The sequence below is a fragment of the Pteropus alecto genome, unplaced genomic scaffold (genome assembly GCF_000325575.1).
Source record: "Pteropus alecto unplaced genomic scaffold, ASM32557v1 scaffold427, whole genome shotgun sequence".
NCBI classification, from domain to species: domain Eukaryota; kingdom Metazoa; phylum Chordata; class Mammalia; order Chiroptera; family Pteropodidae; genus Pteropus; species Pteropus alecto.
The window spans coordinates 348239-366356 of record NW_006440618.1 but is presented as its reverse complement, the minus strand read 5'-3'; the positions used below and the strand labels follow the sequence as shown (position 1 = coordinate 366356).

Genomic DNA, 18118 nt, shown 5'->3' with positions numbered 1-18118 from the left:
TAAGAGTCCAACCAACAGCCAAGCAAGATTCACATTCTTGTACCTTGTTCAACACCAGTCATCTCACCTTCCCTCATTCAACTCTCCCCCACACTAATCTATCCTTACCTAACCTCTCCTCCCTGTATGCCCAAACCTCTCCATTGCCTGCTGGAAGGCAGTCTGCCTTTAGCAAAGTCTAGTGTCCCCACCGCCTAGCAGCTCTCTGCAATGCTGCTGTGTGTAATCCCCACTGTCTATACTTACACAATCTCTCCTACCCGAACGCCCCCCACATGGAGGCATGTGCGACAGCACTAGAAACAGCAGCTGCCCTTTTTTGCTGCAATCATCTTTCTGTTAATCCTCTTGTCATCTGCACACACTTAGAGGACTTTGGTGCCTGCTGTACCTCTTTTTTTTTTTACCATGATCATCGCATTCTTGGCAACATGAGATACTTTCAAACGACCTGCTTCCTCAGTTCAACATCCTCACTTCAAATTATCAACCCCCTCCAGTCAACTATCTCTACGGTCACAACCTCAACCTTTCATCACCAATGACTGCAATACCTCTGGAATTTTTGTTACAAGCATCTCACACTCAAAACCACCTCTGACAGTTCCACCAACAATAAAGCCCTCACTCCAACAATTCTTTGATGTAACCATTACCTCCATCATGATCAATCTGTCATTGTCCCATTGTCTTCCCTGGACAACCACTACAGTGACTCCCTTGCTTTTTTCCATTTTCTCCCTTCTCTTCCTGTCACTTTTGTGACAAAACGCTAACCCAACTCCCTGCCTCCTATGCCCACAACTTAAGCTGCAAATTTATAATCTCATGTCTCAAATAAGCATTCATGAACACTACCCCAATTTTAGCAAATACATTTGTTATCTGCTAGGAAAATAGAGGCAAAAAAAAGAGTACTCACCTTCCTACCACCAAATTCACCACTGACATACAATAAATAATGTAGTATATCCCAACTTTAAAAATATCCCATGACTCTGCTCCTTTTCTCTGCTTCCCTTCACTAGGCTCCTTCACAGATTGAGGACTATTTTAACCTATACAGATTTCAATGTAGCCTACCTTAATAAATTGCATTGGTTCCATTACGAGAAAAACTTAGCCTACCAATGTTTTAAAGAGTGTGTGTGCATCCTTCTCATTAGGAGATTTAAGCTTATTTTGGTAATACTTTCTATTGCTTACCACTTTATTAAAATTTTCACGTTGAACTTTTATAAAGTGTAAGATATAAGTTGAAGGAAGCGTTGTAGTGGGGGAAGGACACAAGGGGCTTTTTTGAACAACGTAAGAATGCAAAATTTCAAATGAAAGTGCTTCCTCATTTCCAAATTGCAATTAATATTCCAACTGCCTAATCTTTTAATTTTTTTATTTTTTTTATTTTTTAGGCGAGGCAACCTTTGGTTGACCTCACAGATTGCAAGGACCTTGTCAGCTTACAATTCCTTTTTTTAAAAAAAAAATTTTTTACGCCTAGCATCTGGTCTTCCTAGGTGGTCTCCCATCCAAGTACTAACCAGGTCCAACCCTGCTTAGCTTCTAAGATCAGATGGGATCGGGCTTGTTCAGGGCAGTATGGCTATAGACTTCCAACTGCCTAATCTTATCTCAACTCCTAAAAGATGAGAAAAAAATGTACAGAGACTGAATGAAAGGAAAACACTGAAGAGTGCTAACTAATGAAACCTTGGCTTTGTTTTGCTTCCATGGTTGCTATATAATGTTTGAAAATTGAGATGAATTGGAGCTTTCCTAAAAACAAATCTTACTCTCTTTTGACTAGAAAGAATAAAACTTAATTGTTCATTTTTTTAAAAAACATATAATTTTTACCTTAAGTTGTTCTACTAAAGTGGTTAATTTAGTAATAAGACAAACTGAAGGGTAAAAAAAAAAATTTAACTTAAAAGCTGATAGCAAAATCTCATTTCTAGGAGAATAGAAATTATAAAACTTTTTTCAGATGTTACAGAAAATGTTGTCAATAAGCTTAATTTCAAGGCCATAAAAAAAAGAGAATCTTGGATTCAAAGAGACTCAATAGTTGTCAAAACCATTAGGCTGATGGAGAACAATACTGCACAGCACCACAAGACCACCCACAGATTACCTAATTATAAATGCTGCCTTATGAAAGAGGGACCTAACAATTCAGCACCAATAGTGAACAACCACACTTTACAGGCTTCATGATGTGATGTGGCACTAAGTACACATCACTTTCAACATGTTCTTGTCCAAAATGCTCTTTCTACATCTGCTAGGCTCTCTAAACCTATTTTCCAATTTATAGGAAATACAGGTGACACTGGAGCAAGTGAGAATTTTCTACAAAATCAATGGGCCATAATACTCTTCAAAAAGTATCATTAGAAAAAAGGTAGACATAACTGCTCTAGATTAAAAGTAACTAAATGGAGACAACCAATTAAAACGCAATGGGTGGTTTGGAAGAAAAAAGGCTACAGATGATATTTAAGACAAACGGGAAATTTAAATAGGGGTTAAACAGTATATGAAATTATGGAGTTATAATTAATCTTTAAAAGCACAATAATTACATTGTGATTATGCATGAGAACATACTTATTCTTAGGAAATGTATGCTGAAATTTCTAGAGGTAGACTGTCATAACGTCTGCAGTGAATTTCAAATGGTTCCTAGAAAGAAAATGATACACAAAGAATAAAGTGAAAATCGCAAAATATTAATTTTTGAATCTAGATGAAGAGCATACTGTTTTTCTTTTATTATAACTTGAAATTCTTCATAATAAAGAGGGGGGGATCCTAATTTCCCTTTGCTAAGTCCTTCTTTATTAAATATAGCTAACTATCCAGCCTTGCAATTTTGCTAAATCATCTTTAAAATACATCACTGTGGAAGAGAGACTGTTCCATGACATGACTGCTGCTGGACCCTCAAGCTAGATCCAGGGCAGAACAGAGATCATTTCTTGTAAATCCCCTCAGAGACTGTCTGGTAAATCCCTCAACTATGATACATGGTATGCTGGTTCCTGAAACAGGCCACTGCCCTGCATTGGGCAAGCTCGTAAGGCATTTTCCCCTTATCTTGGGTGGGTTATACACCAGTGCCCCTACCCATCCTGTCCTGTCCTATATAATTCTTTAGCAACTGCCATGCAGCAAGGATATCCATGCTGTCTTGTCTGGGTCCCAAGACACGCCTCCTATGTAAGTTCCCTTAATAAATTCTTGATGAAATGCTGGAATTGTCAGCGTCTTTCTTTGGTTTCTCGCCCCCATCCCCCAAATTTCCCCAACAGTCATGAATTTAGTTTCAAAACTCAATGCTCTTTCTGTAATGATCTGAAAGAGGATCACAGAGTCTCACAAACTATTTCACACAAATGTCCCAAAGCACACACTGCATATCACACACTGTGATACATGCATCAACTCACAGGCTCCTCACAACCACCAGGGGACACATACTCTAACTGTTCTATTTTGGAAATTTAAAAACCGCTGCACAGAAGTTAAAATAGCTCATGTACAGTCACAAAGACTGAAAGTAGCATTGCTGAGATAAATTTCCAGTTTTAAAAATAAACACACAGATTGCTCCCATAAAGGGAGTACCACAAAATCAATGCCACTTCATTCTACCCCCGAAAAGGTTAAGAAATGGTGTTTCGACATTTCAGATATAAAAGTAGCAGTAAACAAAATAGAAATTACATATCAAAATATTTGCTGCCAGGGACTATCGCCTAATAGTCTATTTATAGAAAGAAAACAACTTTCTAAAACCATTAAGGCAAAAATGCTAAAATCCCAGAGGTCTTGACACCTGGATCACCAATGGAAAAGTACACAAGAACACTAATGGTTAAACAGAGCAAATGTAAGTTGAAGCTGGGCTGCCAAGAAGTTGTATTAAAGTTGTCGTCACAGAGGGTTCAACATGGTGAGAGGAATGTCTTATCACAAATAGCTATGTGAAAAAGGACATTTAGATAAAATCTGAATAGTACCTAAATATTAAATAAGAAATAACTGTATTAATTGTGACATTAGTTAAAAGAAAAATATCCGTATTTTAACGCAAATTACTGCATCTTTCAAAGAGCTTAACAAAAAATGTTAGTACAGCAAAATGTTAGCAAATGAATGTCAATGGTAGGTATATGGGTACAACAGCTATAGTTTCAACTTTTCTACGTATAGAAAATTTCGCTTTAAAAGTTTTTGGGAAAACAGCAGGAGGAGAGTAGCCACATTTAGCCACCTTTAAAACTAGTGGCAACAACATGGGTTTACAGTAAGTGCTCAAAAGTCTGCAACCTATCTTCAAAGTTATGATTTTTAAAAACAGATCAAGAAAAGATGGCAAAATATTTGTAATTCCTGATCTAGGTGGTGAACATGCAGATGTTCAAATGCTTATTTCAGTGGTTTTAGATTTTGTAAATCTGTAAAGAAAAAGCACTGGAATACAACTCAATCTTCCAAAGTATCTAAAAGAATTTACTAGAAAGTCCGAGCACAAATGCTTCAATGGAGGGCACCTGAAGACAACATCCTAGAGGCCTCCAGTGTAGGCTGTCCCTTTGGCTAAAACCTCAAGATTAAAATAAAGGACTCAATCTAAATAAAACATTTTTAATTACCCAGTGTTTAGCTTTAATGCCTACCAAGTGAATATATGAAGGCTTTCAGAGCACAACTCTCTCATATAAACATAAAAAAAAATTATTAAACAGCCTAAATCACTAAACATCTAAACATCAAGTGTAATACAGGAGCTCTTAAACATGAGCAAAATTCATAGGTACTATGAATTTGGAGGGGGAAAAATTCTACCTTCATTTTCCTAAACTTCATCAGAAATACAGCACTTCTTTCCATCGTAAGTAAATACATGCAACTGTGAACGAAAAGGGAGCTATATAAAAAACCTAACAAACTTAGGGGACTACCTGGCAGGCCAGATAAACTCAGTGACAGAAAGTGCCCACATAGGATATTCTGATCATAAGTTCCTACCTGAGCAGGTCATTTAGTCACGCCCCAGGCCTATAGCTTCCTTAGTAAATGGTCAATCTTTACCTTAGGCAAGCCTGTTTGTTGTTTCCTATGCATCTAGGATAAAATACCTTTAAAATGGCAGAGAAAGAAAATAATAAATAAAAATAAATAAAATAGCAGAGTAATTTTCTTTTCCAGACCCCTCAGCACAACCTTCAGCACCAACTCATGAGACCACCTAAGACTTGAGACCACCTGAGACTCCTTGTTATCTTGTTGCTCACATGCCATCTCTATTTACTATAAAAGTTAAATGTTAACTATCCTGCACCCACCAATATAAAAGTATAGGTGTCTCCATTTTGTTTTATCCAATCCTAGAGACCTCTCCGCCTTTCTTTCTCCTGCCTTTTTAATCTACCGCCATTGGATTTCATGTAACCTTCCTTATGTCCTCTCCTTTGATTTTGATGTATGAAATGAGCTGCAAAACTGCCATTCTATTAAGTATTTTCTCAACCAGTAAGATCTCGCTTCCCGGCATGTCCTCAGACTTGGCTTGACTAAACACTTAAAAATGTTTTCTATAGGTTTGGACATTCTTTTGTCGACACAACAAACCACAATATTATTACTAGTACCTCTTACTTTCTCAACAATAGAAATCACAGATCTTTTACATCCCAATGCATTTTTTTTTTTTTTTTGCAGTTCTCAAAATAGCTTTTAAGCTCATCAACTACTTCTGAGTTACCAGGCCCATAACAGAGCAGACATTGCCAGAGTGGACCAGCCATCAAATCATTAGTAAACAAACTGAAAACAGAACTAATGACTATTGTAAAACAAAACATTTGGCTGGCCCTTGTTCCAACTCCTGGGAAGCACCCTTAAATCCTTGGGATTTCATCAGTAACAGGTGTCCTTCTGAATCATGATGGGGATCCCTAGTATATGCTAACAAGATGACTCTGGATGGAGGCTGGCCACACCAGAAAGACTAACCACAGGATACAGGATTAGGGCTTTGAACTCCAGGGAGGGAAACTAGAGATTGAGTTCAACTTCATGGCCAATGAATCATGCTTACATAATGTAACCTCAAAAAAAAACTCTGGATATTCGAGCTGGAGTTGAGCATCCCTGGTCAACAACGCTCCGATTCCACACGCAGTTACACATCTACATGTGGGAGGAGACGGTCCCAACTCGTGGGAGGAGACGGTCCCAACTCCCGGGAGAGAACCAGAAGCTGCTCTCTGGCCCTCCCAGACCTTGCCCTACATGTTTCTTCTTTTGGCTGGTCCTGATTTGGATCCTTTTCTGCTATAATAAAACTGCAATTCATAAGTATAGCACTTTCTGGAGTTCTGTGAGTTCTAATAAATTGTTGAACCTGAGGGTTATAGGAACCCCAAATTTGTAGCCAGTTTGTCAGAAATGTGAGTTGCTTGGGAACCCCCAAGCTTGTAGCTGGTGTCTGCAGTGAGGGCAGTTGTGTTGGCAGACAGTGCCTCAGCCTGTGAAGTCTGATCTCACTCTGAGTCGCTAGTGTGTCAGGACTGCACTGCAATAACACAGATCTACAATACTCTCTAGTATTCCCTATCATCAATTATTTATTGATCAATATGTGAAGAGATAAATCAGAGTCTACCTCAATATATTTTCAATAAACATCAAACACTGTCATTTTATTATCTTAATACATATTTTTACCTGCATGTTAACAATAGCCTTGTCACTTAACATTAATAAAGTCATGTTACTACATTAAAATTATTTTCATATTTTTACAGCTACCTAAATATAATTGATTTCTTTTGTGATCTCGTGTTTTATTTATTTTATTTACAAACACCGAGAAAGCATCCACGGTTTCACCAGACTTCCAAAAGATCCATGGCACAATCCCCACCTAAACCCACTAGTAACAAGCAACTATGAATCCCTGCTGAGTCTTGAAATGCCACTTGCAGGCATCAATGTAAAGAACAAACAACTGGAATAGATGCACTTATAATTCAGACCACTCTCCTGAAAGCTAAAAAGTCAAATGAAATCTAAAAGAAAACTCCCAGCAGAAACTATGAGGAACCAGGGTTTCTTACTGGAATGGCTAATTCCAAGTCAGAGGCAGGAAATAAAAAAGGAGCCTAGTAATACACCTTGTAAGATCAGAAGCCAGGAAGACATCGCTGTGGTTGTATCAAAGAACACTTCCAACAACAAAAACTTGACACTGACACTTACACTAAAACTATGCTTGAAGGCATCAAAGAACTTGAAAATAGTAGTGCTGACAAAGGCATAATCTAGGGAAGTAAACTCTACAGTTGGAACCACTTTTACCCGAGAGCAACTTCCAAGTGTTAAGGGACAACTGAAAGATTCACAGCTTTGCAAGGTGAGAGGCCAAAGACCAGAACCCAAGACCCTCCAAAGGAAGGAGAGGGCTGGTGAACCCACGTCACATGAGGTGGAATCCTAAATTGCTCTTACGAGGCTGGAGGAATTCTAGCCAAGCTAAGAACTGCGGCCCAGCTACAACTCATCTGTATCCTAAAACGGAATTGAGATGATCATAGACTGTCCAATCCCTCAGATGCCTGGCTGAAGCTAGCTAGCATAAATCCTCTCTAGGGATATCATCCTAAACCCCAATTATTTCAAATAATTTAAAAAATGTAACCTACTGCATGTGCACACATGCAATCTAACCCACGAGGAAAACAAAATAAAAACTAGCAAAAACAACAAATAAAAAAACAAAGGCAGACCCATAGGACTGCCTGCTTTTAAAGTTGTGAAATCATAATTTAAAGCTGGGGAAAAAAGATACAGAAATAAATAAAATTATTAAATGAAAAATAAAATAGTTCTAAGTATTATGGTCAAAGAGAGAAGACATAAAATATAAAACTCTGGTAGAAAACTATTAAAGAATCTGATTCCCCAGAAGTAAAAAATACATAATAAACTCAAGAGATGAGATTAACAGTAGAGTAATCCAGTTAAAAATTAGCAAACAAAGAGATGAGAAGAAAAGTATCCAGAATGAAGCATGGAGAGGGTAAGAGACTGGGAAGGTCTAACATACATTTAAATGGACTCTCAAGAGGGAGTGGGAGTAGACAGCAGCAAAAATATGTTAAAAAAATAATGTCTATCAACTTCTTAAAAAGAATGAAAGACATTACCACAGATTCGGTTGGACCTATAAACACAAAATATAAAGATATACCTAGACGTATCATAGTAAAACTGTTGAAAACCAAAGACAAAAAAAAAAAAAAAATCATAAAAGCCTTAAGTAAAAAAGATTCCACTCATGGGAGCAAATATTAAACTGACTAAAAGTTTACTTCCTACAGAAATAATGGAAGCTGAAGATGTAATTCAATAACTTCTCTCAACTTCTTAAAAGAAAACTGACAAGTTAGGATTCTATAAACATCAAAAAAATCCTTCAAAAAGCAAGATCAATTTGAGACATATTTAAACTAACACACACTCAGAGAATTCACTATTAGCAGTCGCTCAACAGGTAGGAAACGAAATGTTCTTCAGGCAGAAGGAAAATGTTCAAAGATGGAGGGTTGGAATTATGGCAAGGAATGAAGAGCAATGAAGTGGGTAAATCTAAAAAGCTATTGGCTGCACAAATTAATATTGTATCAAGATAAAATATACACAGAATTATAACAGCACTAAAGTAGTATATAAGTGAAAATGAGATAAATGAAGTTTAAGTGCCCAGGAAGACAGGGAAATAACCAAATATTAGGTATTCATAAGTCAAAGATGCATATTTTAAGTAACTTTCAAGTTAGGAGGGGAAAAAAATAATAAAAATTAAACACAAGAAAGGCAAAAAAGGAGAGGAAAAGGCACATAAAATAGGTATGATAAACAGAAATCACTTACTAAAGTAACAGATTTAATCCAACTTATGTCCCTTATTTTGCTAAATGTCAACAGACCAAATGTTCCAATTTTAATACTGTCAGACTACAGTTTAAAAATTCCAACTATATATTGTTGAAAATAGAATTATTCAGAACATAAGCACACAGAAAGACTGATAATAAAGGGTATAAAAATATATATATTGCACATACCAACAAATGAAGATAGTCTAGCTACATTGCTATTAAGCTAAGAAAACTCTGTCTAAAAACACTTTTGCCTTAAGAAATATGATTTTAAAAGACTGAATTGATGACAAAGATATACAATTCTAAACACATATGTACCTAATAACACAACCTCAAAATACATAAAGCAAAAATCACTAGAACTAAGGTGAAACAAATGTAAAATCAGAGTATTACTCACTATTAATACATTTCTCTTGGTAACCAATACAACCAGCAGACTGAAAGGGAAAAAGATTAAGGATGTACAATTTAACATGGTTAACCAAGGTGAACAAATATAAAAACTGCAACCAACAAATACAGAACCACATTCTTTCCAAGCACACACAGGACATTTACAAAAATCAATCACCTCTTGGGCCATAAAGCTTCAAAAAATTTCATAAGCTTTTAATTATACAGCGTTCTGACTACAATGGAATTTAGAAATCAGTAAAAACCAAATGCAGAGAACAGAGGACTTTTAGTTCAGTGAAACTATTCTGTATGATACTATAATTTGGAGTACATTATTTATTTGTAATTATTTATTGTACCCATTGAATATACACCAAAAGTGAACCCCAATGTAAACCAGGGGCTTTGGATGATAATATGTGTCACTGCTTGCACCAAATGTATATAATCTAGTACAGGACATTGATAATGGGGAAGCTCTGTATGTGTGGGTAAGAGTACAGAGGAACTCGTACTTTCTGCTCAATTTTGCTGTGAACCTAAAACTAACTGCTGGTAACAATAAAGTCTATTAAAAAAAGGGTTATCTGTCAAGATAGGTTAATAAATATGCTATGGTTACAAACAACCCCAGAAATCTCGGTTGCTTAATCTCACCATTGTTCGTAGAAGTTTGTGTGACAAGTCTCCTCTGCTCCTAAGTCACTGGCTAAGACAAATCACATGGCAATACCTAACTTAGGAGGCAAGAAGTAGAATGACTAAAACTAAAAAGACCAACAATGACAAATATTGGTGAGGATGTGGAGCCACAAGAATGTATTTGCTGTAGAAGGAATAAAAATTGGTATGTCTACTTTGGAAAAGTCTGGCACTCTCTATGAGTACTAAACACAAGCATAATATGTGACCCAATTCAATTCCTAACTCTACTCAACAGAAAAGCATGCTGAAAAAAATGCCTGAACGTTCACAGCAAGTCCACTCACACGAGGCTCACACCAGGTGTAAACATGGAAATGAAGTGAGCCCCTGGACCACCTACCGTGGGGATCTTAAATGAATGACTCAACTGCTCCACTGAATCCATCACTGTCCTCCCCTCAGCCCCATGCTTCCCATACACAGGCTGTTTCTAGTAGGCACGATGATAAAGTAGGCCCACTCCTGCAAGAAAAGGGATGCCTCTGACTCAACTTTGGCTGGAGCACTACTTGCTGGCCTTGCTTAAACTTTCTCAAAACTGCACTGTAATCATAAGACATTTCCCACCAAACATTCTTGCCATCCCTTCCTCTTCCAAGTACATCAGACCTGCAGGGGGTTGATGGCTCCCTCATTCTTATATTCCAGAATACATGTCAATCAAATCCTAACTTTCCATCTTCTTGTTCTTGGGTGACCTGAACTAATGGTCAGAAAACAACTGGGAACAACCTAATACTTAACAAGAGAATGAATAGTCAATAATACATGAATAAATCATACATGAATAGACAAACTACAACTATATGTGACCACATGAATGAAATGATGATGAAATGAATGATAGTTCCACAGTTGGTGTGTCACAAACCACTGATCTATAACAACTTCTGTATTTTCAGTATATTTCATAATTTAAAAAAAAATTAAAATACAAGACTGAGAAGTCAACAGTCCTCAAACCAAATGTGAATTTGCTATTAACTCAGATTAAGAAGCTATTTGGAGCTAAATTGTTACTTTCTTACACAGAGCCCCCTTCCTCCACCAGTCTCATCCCCCACAGGTAACCACTGGCAAGACTTCTGTGAATTTAAAAATATACTATTGTGTAAATACTTAAAGCATAATATACACATACATAGGAAAATATAGTTCTATGACTTGCTTCCTTTATTAAATTTATGTTTTCATGCAGTACCATGTATTTAATGCTTATAAAAATCAATTATTTTATCCTGTTAACCCCAATACTTACACATAGAGATTTGTATACCTGTGCAAATGCATCTTTACAATTCCTAGCAGTGAACTAGGCCAAGGTATGTGCATTTTAAATTAAGTATAGTGAAATCACCTTCCAAAAATGTTCTACCAAGTTATAGTCCCACCAATAACATGAATTATTTCATGACCATGTATTTTAGATGAACTGTACTTTATGGACTAATATTTCAAAAACTGTAAAAGTAATTAAAATGAAAAGTACATGTGACTGCTTTTATCTTTTACTGAGTGGATTAAAGGGAAAACTTTATAGGATCAAACAATACCGGATTAAACCAAAAAATTACCAATAGTTGTAAACCAGAGATTAATTCTAAATTAAAAAGACCATTCGACAGACCTGCCACCATAGAATCCAAGTATCCCCGCTGCATTTATGAACACCAGTTCGGTACCAGCAAGTCCCACTGTGATTTTTGACCTACAAAGAATAGTCACCAGCACTCTCAAGATTATTGGATTCTTCACCAACGTCTTATGGCTGTGGGTTAAGGCATGAGCTCTGAATTCTCTCAGGGTAGGTGAGCAGGTCCTCCATGACAAATACAGTCTCCGTAAGTTTTTGAATGCTTCCTCTATGATACACAAAGGCAGTTCTATCCTTGGTGTTCATTTAACACAGGCTACCTTTTGGGTTGTTTCAAGCAATCAACCAGAGACCTTTCTAACCCCTCAAGCTACAATATTGAATTTAGAATCTTTGCTTATGGGCCCGTATGAATAAATTCAGCCTAATCCAACTTTATGTTCCTTCTGCCATTATCCCACCCTTAAGACCCATTCCCTAGATATATAATGACAAACCACACAACCTTTTGGAGGGTAATGCACCTCCCAATGCATCACATTTTGCATCTCACCCTTTGGGGTCTGTAGGGACTATCCTAGGAGAAGCCAAGTACGGATTTTTCAGGCAAATGGAAATTAAGTACCTCAGGCACAAAATGGAAAGGCTGCTTCTATTGGCAAAGGTAAAAAGCCCATCGGAATTTAAGGATTCAAGGTTTTCATCTCAATCAGAATCTGACCATATGTCCGTAATCCAATTTTCAGGATCTCATTCCTTACCAATCAATGCTCTCACTTATGAATTGGGAATTCAATTTGTATTTTTAGGGGAGATACAAAAACTCCCTTATGTAGAACTTGAGTTGGAAATTTAAAACCCTGAGCTCATAATTTCTCTTTGTAATGTTTTAACTTGGCTAGGCTGAACCACAGAATTTCCTTTCCCATTTGTTTCTGGTTTGGGCAGGCCACAGGAGATTCTTGTGCAGCAGGCGGAGGCACAAGCAAAGGGGCATCTCTGTAACCTGCACCTATTGATCTTCCCATGTACCTCACTGATGCGAGGCATGGTTGGGCCTGCACCAGCTACAGCAACAACCGTACCTCCTCGCAGGCTCCCTAAGCTCCTCTGCCTCCTGGGCCAAGTGTGTGTGATTAGCTCCAAAACAAAGGCCCAGCTCTTGCAGGTCACCCACATGACCAAGATCGCAGACACCAGAACTGACACAGTTTTCAATCCATCCTGCTGTGGCCTCCAGCCGGTTGATGTTCTTCCCCAATGCACATCCAACATCCTTTCTCAAATGCCTGCCCTGTGAACTTCAAACTTAAAAATGAAAATGGTAATTTTTGACACTAACAGAATTATAATCATATTTACCCATTTTATTCCAAAATCTCACTATCTTAAAGCTATTTCTGCACAAAAACAAAACAACATATCCAGAAGATTATTCACTGCAGCAAAATATATAAGAACAGAATATAGACAACCCAAGCATTCACCATTAGGAGATGAACTGCAAGCACAAAAGATTGAAAAAGAACTTACATGAAGTGATCTCTAGAATACAGTAAGTAAAAAAGAAACAAAACAATGTATATGCAGTTCTACATTTTAAGAAAGAGAAATAAAAATACATGTTTGAGCTTGCATTTGCAAAAATGAAACACTAGAAGATAAAATCGGAACCTAATAAAAATGGGGCAGTAGGGGAACAGGTATAAGAATGGAAGGGGGGCTGTAAACACACCTTTGTAAATCAGCTTTAACTTTCTGAACGACATAAATGTTTTACATACTGAAAAAATACTTTAAATTAAAGCAATCCTTACAAGTTAAAAATTTCATGCAAATAAACCAAATTAATAGTCAAATTGGTAACATAATCAGAGGAAAAACATTTTCAAATGGCTTTATAATTCAGAATGTCAACATTTTAAGAACAAAACAAACTAATGAAATATAAATCTGTTCTTTACTATTAGTGTTTTCAAACTACTATATTTATATTGTAGGATAAAAGAAAGTGATTAATGTTGCTAAGAATGCAAATTTTCAATGGTATGAATTAGAAATAACTCAAAAATCAAAATTTATATATTTCCCAAGTCTGTCCAGTAAAAGCAGGGGCATCACAGTAGCAATCAAGACACAGAGCATCAGATTTTGGTACCTAAATTCCACTCCCAGACAAAAGGGGCTAGAAGAATCAGCTTATAGGTACTGGGCAGGAAACACACAAAATGTGTCTCAGACATCTTGTGTCAGGAGCAAAAAAACAGTTCAAGGATTAATGGGGAACAGAACTAGCTTGAAAGGTCAACACCACACCCAAGTTAAGACAAGGTGAAGAAAAAAAATGATGACTACTTGATTAAAACACACTGAATACACAAAAATCCGTGAGCCACAGTGAGGTTCAAGAGAGAAAACAAAATAGGAAAAAAACAACACAGCAACCCCTTACCCAATAAAAAGGACATTCTTAACACTTGTATCAGGAACCAAAACTCAAGCTAGGAATATTAATTCAGATATATTAAGTTAATACACTGACAGATATATTGTTTGTATACACATGTATACAATGTATAGATCATTTATATATAGATCATCTGCAGACAGATAAAAAAGTTAAATCTGTTATAAGGATATAACTATAAGCAAACTGAACAATCGTTAAGTTTTAAAAGTTGTTTTGCCTTTTAAAGACATTACTACAATCTGAAAACGTCTAAAATTGTATGAAACTGCATTACCAGTCTTTCCATTTGCTCTCTCAACATTTGGATAAAATAATACCCATGTTGAATGGATCCTTCCTCCCTCCACCACTATCCCTACAAGTCAACACATTTAACATTTTAGTGACTTCAGACTGATTCCTCCTGCCTCAAATGACTTCCTTCTCCTTCTCCACCCGCCAATCGACTCTGGAGACTATAGAGACCCTACACTGGCAGATTCCTTCAAACCACCTCTGCTGTTTACCACCAGTCAATGGCTTCCCCGCCTACAAGATGAACACCAATTCCCTTAATGTGATATGCAGATTTAAAATCTACACCAAATTCATCCGTATACAAACTAAACTGGCCATGCCAAAACTACAGGTGGTATCAGCCATGGTGAACATCCTCATGATCAATACCCACAGGACACTTACTACACCCAGGAGCCACTGTACTGAAACATAGACCTGTTAAGGTAAGTGTCCTCATCTCATTCTACAAATAAACATACACAGAAGTAAAAGACAAGAAGGGCAATCTCTTGGGTGAGATTCAAATCCAGGATGGTCTCAAACACTCTCTTCATGCCTCTGCTCCTGCTGTCCCTCCATCTAGACTTCCAACCTCTCCTACTCTATATATATTCTGCAAGGAGCTTCGCCTTTTCTTCCCAGATACCCTCAACATAGAATTTCCTCATCATATATATTCGTGTCTTCCTTACCAGACTGTAAGGACTCTAAGGGCACATCTTTATGTATTATGCTCATACACGACTTGTTCCAGAAAGGACTTAGAGCAATTTTAGGACCATAAAGTAAGAACCCAATAAAGATTATATAAATTTTAAATTAAATACTGGGGCAAAACTAAGCAACCTGTTTCCTTCAACATGAAAAATGTTAATCATTACAGCAAAGATCAAAAGCAGAAAGGAGAAGGAAATCAACATGTTTAGCACCACCTGCTCTTTCAGGAACTGTACTGGGATCCCTACAGTCCATTTAATTTAATTTTCATAACAGCCTTATACGATAGGTTTCATCCCAGTTTACAGCTGACAAATCGAAAGTTTAAACGGGCTATGTGATGAATCAGCTATGTGGCTTTGGATCAGTGGGCCTGCATTTCAACCCACCTCTTCTGAGCTGAAAGGCCATACTATCTCCAAGTCCAACTCCAGAGCTCATCTCCTTTTCACAATACCATAACATCTTCCAAACTGAACAAAATATTTGGACAAAATAATTAATTCCCCTCTCTCAATTTCTTTTTATTCAAGAAAAAAAGAAAGAAAACACTTAAGTGTCTAATAAACATAAAAAGTATTTACGTGGATATATTAACTGCTTTCTCAGCAAATCAAGATCCTGCTAACAGCTAAGTCAAAAGAAATACCCAACAGTATTATTTTTAATATCTAAATAACCCACATGAGTAACTCTTTAGAAACAATAGTATCCTTTTCATGTATTTCTAACATACCAGAAGAAAAAATGCTAACAATTAAGGAATGCAGCCAGTGAAGTTCTAACTGTGCAATCAGGTAAGTCGTGGGGAAGTGAAAACGCTAATTTCTTCCAGTTAAGACTTCAAATTAATAACTGTCATGATAGCTCATCAATACAACAACAGCCAAATTTGAGGTACTACTTCCCATAAAGTGCATAGGCACATACAAACCACAGCAATCTCACAGTTCACAATTAAAGGAAAGGTACCATTATCTAAGATACACTGTAAGAACACCCATGACATTACATTCCATGGGTTTGTTTTTGTTACACCAAAAACAAAACAAAAAGGGATCTGGGGCCAAGTATGGAAAACACTACTGCACTGTTTCTCACAGCCCTTAATGCGATAATATAAATTGTTATATAGGAAAGGACACAGCACTGTTTCCCGAACTTAGGTGTCCAAAGAACCCTGTATTTTTCCTGTAGCATCTCTTAAAACTACAGATGTTCCTGGACTTACAATGGTGTTAAATCCCAATAAATCATCATTAGTTAAAAATATTGTAAATCGAAAACGCACTTAATACACTTAACCTACTAGACATCATAGCTTTGCCAAGCCTAACTTAAACGTGCTCAGAACACTTACACTACACTATCCTACAGTTAGGCAATTATCTTGAGTTATTACCTCACAAGTAATAACCTTCCTCTTCACACCAGAAACAGGACACACAGATGAGTGTTTTGTAGACATGAGACCCAAAAACACAATATCCAAAAAACAATGGAAACACAGTACACTGTAGAATATTGATTGTGATCAGGAGCCTGACTGGGAGCTGTGGCTCACTGCCCAGCTTCACCAGAGTACTGTACTGCATATCACTAGCCTAGGAAAAGATCAAAATCCAAAATTTGAAGTCTGGTTTCTACTGAATGCATATTGCTTTCACATCATCATAAAGTCGAAAATCCTAAATTGAGAACCATGTGTAGTGTCACAAAGACCACCACCTCAAGCAACACTGCTTCTGGATATTCCAAAACTAAGTAAATATTGTTACTGTATTCTGAATTGGTAATTAAAGGTACCATCAGGAACAGTACTAGTGAAACTCCCGTGACCATCAAGTCTAAAAAAAAAAAATAGTAAGTTAAACATAAAGAAATGACTGAAGGCCCTTTTTCCTTATCCATTTCACAGCATTTTAACAGTAATCATTTCACTACTCAAAAGATTAAAAATAAATTTTACTTCTCACCAGAAACTGATTACTACTGATAATTTTGACAAACATACTGTACAACCTCTACATATAATAAAGTCTGATAATAAACATTCTCTAAATTAGCTACAATTTTTTGGTGTTTGCCCATTAACTAAGCATGGGGGAGGGGAGTTGGGAAAAGCCCCATCACTTGAAATCCATGTGAAATTTCACCTCTGAAAGTTCACAACCTCTAAGAGTGTTCACAAACTCAGTATATACTCCCCCCGCCCCGCAAGTAGGGTTTTTCACTTTCTAACAAAGGCTACGTAGAAAGCAATTACTGTTTTTCTCTACCAATCCTTTCCAAGCGAAGAGGTGCTTCCAGAAAATTCCAACAAAATAAAGTTATAAAGGTATTCGCATTCTGGTAGGTACATCGTCTTCCGCAGAAGTCACGTTACACAGCATAAAACACTTAAATATGTCTTTTGTTGCCTTTTGATGTACAGCTGAAATAGCCAAACAATCCACATTTACCACTTCAATGTGCAGGAAAAACCCTCTCCAAAACCCAAAATTCCAACCCACAAATCAAACAAAACAAATAAATATAAAACTGCGTAAACAGGTTTGGAATGACTATTCCGTGGGAATTACTGCGGAGACCCGTCACTATTATCCAGTCTGATAAAGTGGGGGGTTGCATACCCAGTAGAGAGGTGGGTCGAACCGAACCCAAGGCACTGCGCAGTTTCCACGTTGTGCGATTCATCTCCACAAACGCTGCGGAATACGTTCAAGGTCATCGTGAGGAAAAAAGTGTGAGTGTGTGTGTGAGTGCGCAGACCCTGCCACCCGCCGGTATCGCGCAAGGCGCCTAGGGAGAAGGGTACCGCGAAGAAAATGGGGCAGTGGGCGTAACGGGGAGCCCCGAAATGCCGCCTTCTTTGCGAAGCCCACCGCCAGAACCAGAGGCAGAGCTGGGCCGCGCATTCCCACCCGGAGAGCCTCCTTCTCTCCCCGAGGTCCCAACCCTGCCCCTCCCCTCGCAAGGGGTCCCACACCGCCTCGC

The 18118-nt window shown here is 37.4% G+C and overlaps 1 protein-coding gene and 1 pseudogene across 2 annotated transcripts in view; both read right to left on the bottom strand.

Moving 5' to 3' along the window:
* Positions 1-18072, bottom strand: part of SPIN1 (spindlin 1) — a 53818-nt gene extending 35746 nt beyond the window's left edge. Inside the window, exons 1-2 of one of the 2 annotated variants that reach the window (XM_006917265.3) lie at positions 17755-18072; positions 2611-2685 (exon numbers count right to left, since the gene is read on the bottom strand). The gene's annotated coding sequence lies outside the window, so the exon portion shown is untranslated. The remainder of the gene's footprint in view (positions 1-2610; positions 2686-17754) is intronic. The other variant, XM_006917264.3, reaches the window with a different exon arrangement.
* Positions 1495-1611, bottom strand: LOC112484188 (annotated as a pseudogene).
* Positions 18073-18118: the final 46 nt, after the last annotated feature.